The sequence below is a fragment of the Saccostrea cucullata genome, unplaced genomic scaffold (assembly GCF_032062105.1).
Source record: "Saccostrea cucullata isolate Sc308-1 unplaced genomic scaffold, CSIRO_AGI_Scuc_v1 ctg11552, whole genome shotgun sequence".
NCBI lineage: Eukaryota > Metazoa > Mollusca > Bivalvia > Ostreida > Ostreidae > Saccostrea > Saccostrea cuccullata.
Window position 1 is genome coordinate 1 of NW_026922814.1, and position 7,748 is coordinate 7,748.

General features: G+C 38.1%; 1 pseudogene; it reads right to left on the reverse strand.

The window, feature by feature from the left end:
• Positions 1–532: 532 nt before the first annotated feature.
• Positions 533–7,129, reverse strand: LOC134262536 (E3 ubiquitin-protein ligase RNF103-like; annotated as a pseudogene).
• Between the last annotated feature and the right edge of the window lie 619 nt (positions 7,130–7,748).

Sequence of the window (7,748 nt, forward strand, 5' to 3'; positions counted from 1 at the left end):
AGGCTATTTCAGCAAAGATCACTCTTCAAAAGGCTAAGTAAAGCAGCCAATCCAAGCAAAATGATGAGCATGAAAAATATTTGAATTTGTACAATTTATGTCAAACTTAAGGTGTTTCTGTCTTCTTCCTTTGTTGATATTTAAGATTGATTAGTGTAGGTACCTGATTTCATTTAAGGCTTATAATATACATGTATATTACATGAAAGATATCGATAATCCAAGCGTTAAACAACACGCGCGCAATGCTACCGCTTTTGAGGTCTGAATCTCCCTCTTTTTCATCACAATAGGTTAACATGTATGTTATCACTACTAGTACACCAGGTATATATACAAAAGGGATTACGTAGAATCAAATATAGAATGTTACCAGCCCCTTTTGAGGGTAGGGTGTAAATATAGATATAAATTAACCTTCAATCAAAACCAGTTTAGAAACATACATGCATGAATTAAAGTTAAATTCATACATTCTCATTTCTGAAAAGCTAATGATTACTTACTTACGTAAACATGAAAATTGTCAAAATTCTCAAATAATATTTCATTTATTAGTCAAAGAAAAGAGCTGTGATCAATAATGTTGATTGTTTTAGAAATGATGCCGTTTATAAAAGCTTTGGTTGGTAGGAAGCAGATGCTTGTTTGGGGAGGGAATATGGATGTGAAAAGTTTTCATAGGAACTATAACAATGTTTTAGGACTGAGTGAATGTTGATGGGTGTAGTGATTTAGGAGTAAATTCTGAGTAAATGTGGGTTGGTGTAATAATGTTTTAGGAGTAAATTCTGGGTAAATGTGGGTTGGTGTAATAATGTTAAGGAGTAAATTCTGGGTAAATGTGGGTTGGTGTAATAATGTTTTAGGAGTTAATTCTGAGTAAATGTGGGTGGGTGTAATAATGTTTTAGGAGTTTACTCTGAGTGAACATGGATGGGCATTTGTTTGTTAGAGGGCCACCTACACACGGGGCAGTAGTGGTTATCCCTCTGTAGCCCAGGTAGGATACAGCACTGATGGAAGCTGTGCTTACAGGGCAGCCCACACAACAGGACCCCGGCTCGTAATCCTCCAGACAGACCACACACTGGCTACACTCCAGGAAATCCCCCGGGGTCAGGCAGGGCCTCAGGCTCCTATATATCATAATTCTGAGTTAGGGTCTCTGATCTTAAATTCTGAATATTAGAGGAGCTGTCAAGGTGTGTAACATTATCTCTCTCTTTGGTGTGTCTGTCTGCTGGTGTATTGTCTTGTTCAAGAATGGTGTAGTTTGAATGATGTGATGTATTAGTTTGTTCTGGTGTTACATTATTTGGGTCCACTTTGGTATAAGGCCAGGTAGGAAGGCGTTTAATGTAATCATGAGGACATGTGAGCCGCCATCATGAGAGATGGGATTTCTTGTTGGTTCCACTCCAGAAATGCATTACGATCCAGGTGACTCAGGCTTCGAGGATGTAAGGGGTAAAACAAATGTTCTAAAGTTCTGAAGCGGGCAAAATTCCAGTCTTGATTGGAGTCTTCCTCTGTACTCTTCTTATAAAACCCTACTCCTAGAGCCAGTAAGTACATCCCTAACCAAACTTCAACAATGATCAGATGGCGAGAGTAAAATTTAAAATCAGCCCTGACCAAGGCCATGGTGTCGGTAACACCCAATAAACGGATCAGCTTAAGGCCATAGGGAATAAAATCAGCTAGAAAAGGAATCTGGAAGAGTGTTAAAAGGCCCATCCAAACAAGGATGTGTATGATATTATACTTTATGGCACAGAACAGTAACATTACAATCCTTTTGATAAATGAACCTTGAACTAAACTGATCTCAAAAATAGTGAGACTATTACAGATGAATAGTGTTAAAATAAAAACATCGTTAAGACTTGGATATAAACATTTTAAATATGTTTCCATGGATTTAAAAGAAATTGATTCTGAAGGCCTGGTCCCATATTTGAACACTTTTTCTTTGGTTATAATGAAGTAAGCTAAATGATCCCTTTCTGGAAGAAGCTTCCAAGCGTTGCTTTTAATCAATACTTCTCTAGACGTTACTCCGAAACGAATTCGTCCTGGAAAACGTACACTCAGTGCTGAATAAAAAAGGGGAACTTGCTTTTGTCTTGAAACCATAATGATACGGATCTCAGGGTCTTCTGAAGGTTTATATGAGATCCAGTTCTTGTTTAGTTCCAAGGGATCTTTAATGGTAAGGACTTTATGGTTGACTGTGTCTTTGATCCAATTACTGATGCTGGACAGTTTATAGTTACCTAAAAAAGTACATAAATTATAGTAACCTTTATAGTTTGTAAATGTTCTTTCAAAGGAATATCTCACAAAATTTTTACTACACCTTCAGTCTGACTAAAGCCAGCCCCTACAATTTCACTTTGTTAGTAGTGAAATTGTAGGGGCTGGCTTTAGTCAGACTGACTACACCTCTATTTTCCCGAGATAGTCTTTGACTCTTTATAAGTGAGAAAAAATTTTCAGGAATTGTGCACATGGTTGTACGCAAGAATTAAATTTTTGTGAGCACACTGTCTCATGTAATAACGCTAATATAAAGTTCAAACAAGAGGCCCAGGGGCCACATCACTCACCTGAGCAAATCAGCTTGAGATCAGAACTAAAAAGTTTACTGAAAGGGGGGGGGGGCTTGAATTTAATACTACTTGAGAATGCCTTCATATTAATACAGCATTTCACTTTGCTGTTCTTGATAAAAAGATTTTTTTTTAAACATTTTCTTCCTATATATATAACTTCATAAAAATTTGAATTTAATTCCCCATTGTTTCCCTCCCTACTCCAAAGGGCCATGATTTGAATGAATTTAAATCAGGATTTGAACAAACTTAATTCTACACTACCCAAAAATGCTTCTATATAAATACTAGTATCACTAATCATGGCTTTGCTATTCTTGAGAAGAAGAGTTTTTTTAAATATGTATTTCAGTGTAAAACTTGGATCTCCCATTGTGACCCCACTCTATCCCTGGGGGTTATAATTTGAACAAACTATAATCTAAACAACCTGAGAATGATTCCATATAAATATCACTAATGATGGCTTTGAAGTACTTGAGAAGACGATTTTTAAAGATTTCCCTATCTAGTCCTATGTAAAACTTTGATCTGCAATTTTGGCCCCATCCTACTCCTGGTGGTCATGACTTGATCAAGCTTGAATCTACACTACCTTGAGGACGATTTCACATGAGTTTCATCTTTCCTGGCCCAGTGGCTCTTGAGAAGAAGATTTTTAAAGATTTTTCCTATATATTCCTATGTAAAACTTTGATCGGCCATTGTGGCCCCACCCTACCCCCAGGGGTCATGATTTGAACAAACTTGTACACTACCTGAGGATGCTTCCACATGAGTTTCATCTTTCCCGGCCTAGTGGTTCTTGAGAAGAAGATTTTTAAAGATTTTCCCTATATATTCCTATGTAAAACTTTGATAGGCCATTGTGGTCCCACCCTACCCCAAGGGGTCATGATTTGAACAAACTTGTACACTACCTGAGGATGCTTCCACATGAGTTTCATCTTTCCCGGCCCAGTGGTTCTTGAGAAGAAGATTTTTAAAGATTTTTCCTATACATTCCTATGTAAAACTTTGATAGGCGATTTTGGCCCCACTCTACCCCCAGGGGTCATGATTTGAACAAACTTAAATCTACACTACCTGAGGATGATTCCACATGAGTTTCATCTTTCCTGGCCCAGTGGTTCTTGAGAAGAAGATTTTTAAAGATTTTTCCTATATATTCCTATGTAAAACTTTGATCGGTCATTTTGGCCCCACCCTACCCCCAGGGGTCATGATTAGAACAAATTTGAATCTACTCTACCTGAGGATGCTTCCACATGAGTTTCATCTTTCCAGGCACAGTGGTTCTTGAGAATAAGATTTTTTAACAATGCCATTAATTTTTCATTAATTCATAATTATCTCCCCTTGGAAGAGGTCATGGCCCTTCATTTGAAGAAACTTGAATGCCCTTCACCTAAGGATAGTTTGTGGCAAGTTTGGTTGAAATTGGCCCAGTGGTTCTTGAGGAGAAGATGAAAATGTGAAAAGTTTACTACGACGAAGACGACAACAACAACGCCGACAACAACGACTACAACGACGCCTGATAACGGACAAATTTTGATTAGAAAAGCTCACTTGAGCCTTCGGCTTAGGTGAGCTAAAAAAAAGTGATTTACAGTAATGTATACATGAAAATTCTTGCTCCCATTTCTTTTTTCCCCTTTGGTCCTTGTAAAAAGTCGGTGAATTTAAAACGGGGTGAATATAAAGAACACTGCTTAATTTCTTAAAGGGAACTGTGACTGGACAAATTTAAAATGGGGCAAAATTGTTAGTAAGTGTAAAAGGGTAAAAATAACATGGGGCAAAAATAACCATAAATACAGTAGTGCCCTGCACAAGTGTATAGTCATACCTGTGTACACCTGCGTCAGTGTTAAGTACACTGCACTTACCTGTATAGGTGTACAGCTGGACCTGAGATTTAGACTGAAATTTCTGAGGCAAGCCAAGGATTAAGCGAGTGGAATCCCAGCTCTTCCAATGACAGAACCTGTTAATATGTTTTATACATACATACGGAATTTTAATATGATATTTTGTCTTTACAGGTGACTGATTTCAAATCGACTGGATACTAAACAGTTAAAAAAATCTAAGTACTGAGAGTTCTGATAGAAGGATACTAATGGACAGATGAGATGCAACATAAAAATGATTAACATAATCCCTGTATCAAAACAACATCATAACTTGTTCAAGTGAAACAAAACTAACTGACAAATGAATCATGGATTTGAATGATGTAGGTAGCTGACTGCTTGTTTACCTGTAATCTGTTTTGCAGTTGAAGTTGCCCACCCTGACCCCAAACTTTGTCACTTTGTTGATGAGAGCTGACCAGGAGGCGTCAGAGAGAGGCTTGAAGTCCCACTGTTTGGTGAGAATCCTGACCAACCAAACACTGTCTTTAGCATCCTCCACCTGTTCCAGGAAATGAGACCCCCCAGTGAAGTTTGTGGGGGTGGTAGATTCCTCCATCGCAGCATCAGTTACCTCCCCCTCCGTCACCAGTCCTGAACAGAAAAAACACAACAAACATGTGATCTACACATCAAAGGAATAGACATGCAAATTGGGTTTTTTTTTCATTAAAAGATTTTAAAGTATTTTCACTATTGGGTTTTTTGATTGATTTACCTTTTTTAAATCTTTGTTGTAACATTTTCAGAACAATGAACTTAAAGAAAATATCATCTAACAAAAATAAAAAGAATACAGAACCAAAATAATTATTTTTACTTGAATGATCTGGTGTTGTTTTTATTGTATAAGGCATGATAAAAACAATATATATGTAAGACTCCAAAGTCCGATGGTGACGCCAAAGTCCGATGGTCATGCCAAACCCCGATGGTCTGCGCCAAACTCCGATGGCTCATTGTCTTTACGGGCGCCAAAGTCCGATGGCCACGCCAAAGTCCGATGGCTCGTTTCCTATGAGACACATTGCGCTGAAGTGCAATGGTCTGACTCGCCAAAGTCCGCTGGTGCGGATGAACTATCAACGTTTATGACGTCACAATAATCCGACGTCAATCCTTGACGCCGTTGTCCTGCATTCAAAAGCAATCATTTCTGAATTCGTCCTTGAACACAATTTTTATTATTGATTTTGCTTATTGCTTGCACCTTCTAGAGATATTCTGCGGGACGTGGAGGCCGGTCCTTCGGATGAGAACGTATAAACCGAGGCCCCGTGTCACAGTAGGTGCTGGCACGAAAAAGATCCCTCCCTGCTTAATGGCCCTAAGTGCCGAGCATAGGACAAAATTTGCAGCTCTCCACCAGCAAATGGTGGCGTCTCCATATGAGTGAAAAATTCTCGAGAGGGACGTTAAACAATATACAATCAATCAATCAATCTAGAGATATAAGGGTTAGTCCTCGCACACCACTCGATTGATTAGGGTTAGTCCTTGCATTGCACAACCCGAGTGAATTAGGGTTAGTCCTCGCACCAAAGTCGAGTGATTAGGGTTAGTCTTGCCCCAACTCAAGATATTTAGGTTATTGTTAATACACACTTTTCGAGCGTTAGTCTCGCACCTGCCTGAGAGTTAAGGGTTAGTTTTCGCATTTATTTATACTTATTCTAAAGACCTTTGCATGTCGCGGCATTGAGGTTTGGGCGCAGTGCTACTATGACGTCATAAACGTTAATTGTTTTCCGCACCGTCGAACTTTGGCGTGTCAGACTATCGGGGTTTGGCGCAGACCATCGGACTTTGGCGTGACCATCGGACTTTGGAGTCCCATCGCACTTTGGAGTCCTACATAGTTATTGACATTTACCAAACTGACCCTATATTTTATCGCTGACCCAAATTGTCGTAAAAATTCAGAAGTCTCTGACTTACAGGTGAACAGGACTGATCTTATTATAGACTGCATGTTCCTTTTTAAAATGATACATTTTAGTAACCTATGAACCTGGTGATCAAGGGCTTGTACTGACTACTGAGACATAATTTGTTCTTACTAATCAAATCAATAATGACTTGTCAAAAGAGAACACACATTTTATTAAGAAGATGAGTAAGGATTATAATTTATGTTTGTTGTGTACCTGTGGCGTCTACAAGCTCACTGAGCTCGTGTTTCTCCACTATACCCTCATAACTGACCCCCCTCTGCTCCAGAAGTGTCTTCAGCTTCAGAACAGACAGGGTCATGGGGTCAAGCAGACGGTGTGACAATACCCCCGTCTCCACCCAGCTAACCGCCTCGAGCAACCGCGCTAGGACAAACAACACAGCTACATAGATCAGCAACAGAACTAACTTGAACCACATTATCTGATAATGATCAAATGACTGTGACACGTCAGCTCTTATTTTCTTCCACAGATTTCAAGACGTAAGATTCCATTCAAGAATGAAGAAAGCAAAAGTTGGGGTCTAAATAGAAATACATTGTCTGTCGCTCATGCCAGTCTTTGGAAGTTCGAGAAACTGCGAGGAGGGGGCCCGAAATCGAACTTGACGAAAAGTAAACTGTCAAATTTAACCGGAAGTAAACAATCAAATGAAGTACATATAAACTGAAACCATACAGTGTCCTTTAAAAATCCGAAATAGATTTCATTCAAAATATCGTGGAAATATTCAACTGAGTACATTATATTCGTTTAAGGATGTACAACACACCTACCCCAAAAAATTCCTGTCGTTTAATTTTCGTTATTTTTGTATATTTAGTACATGACTATATCTACTGCATGTATGCACATTTTGGACAAAATCGTTCGAGTGGTTTTTGGACAGGAACTTCCAAAAGTTACCCCCCTTTAGTTGTTTACAAGGAGAGAAAATTTTTAATCAATGAACTACTTAAACCTTGATTTTCAAAAAATCCAGGTTAGATATAAATGTCAAATTTCATTGACTTATTCCTTTAACCATTTAACACAAAAACATAGTCATCTTTTTGATATACATATCTTAAAAATAATTTTTAAAGACCTTAAACTGAAAAACTATGAATTATCTAAGCCTTGAAAATTGTGTATTTTTCAAATTTAAAATTTTTTTGTGAAAAAACTTGTCGTTTAATTTTGGTAAAAAACTTTCTTTAGGTAGCTGGTAGTAAAAATAATCTTCATAATTTTTTGTATAATTTTTGTACGACCAG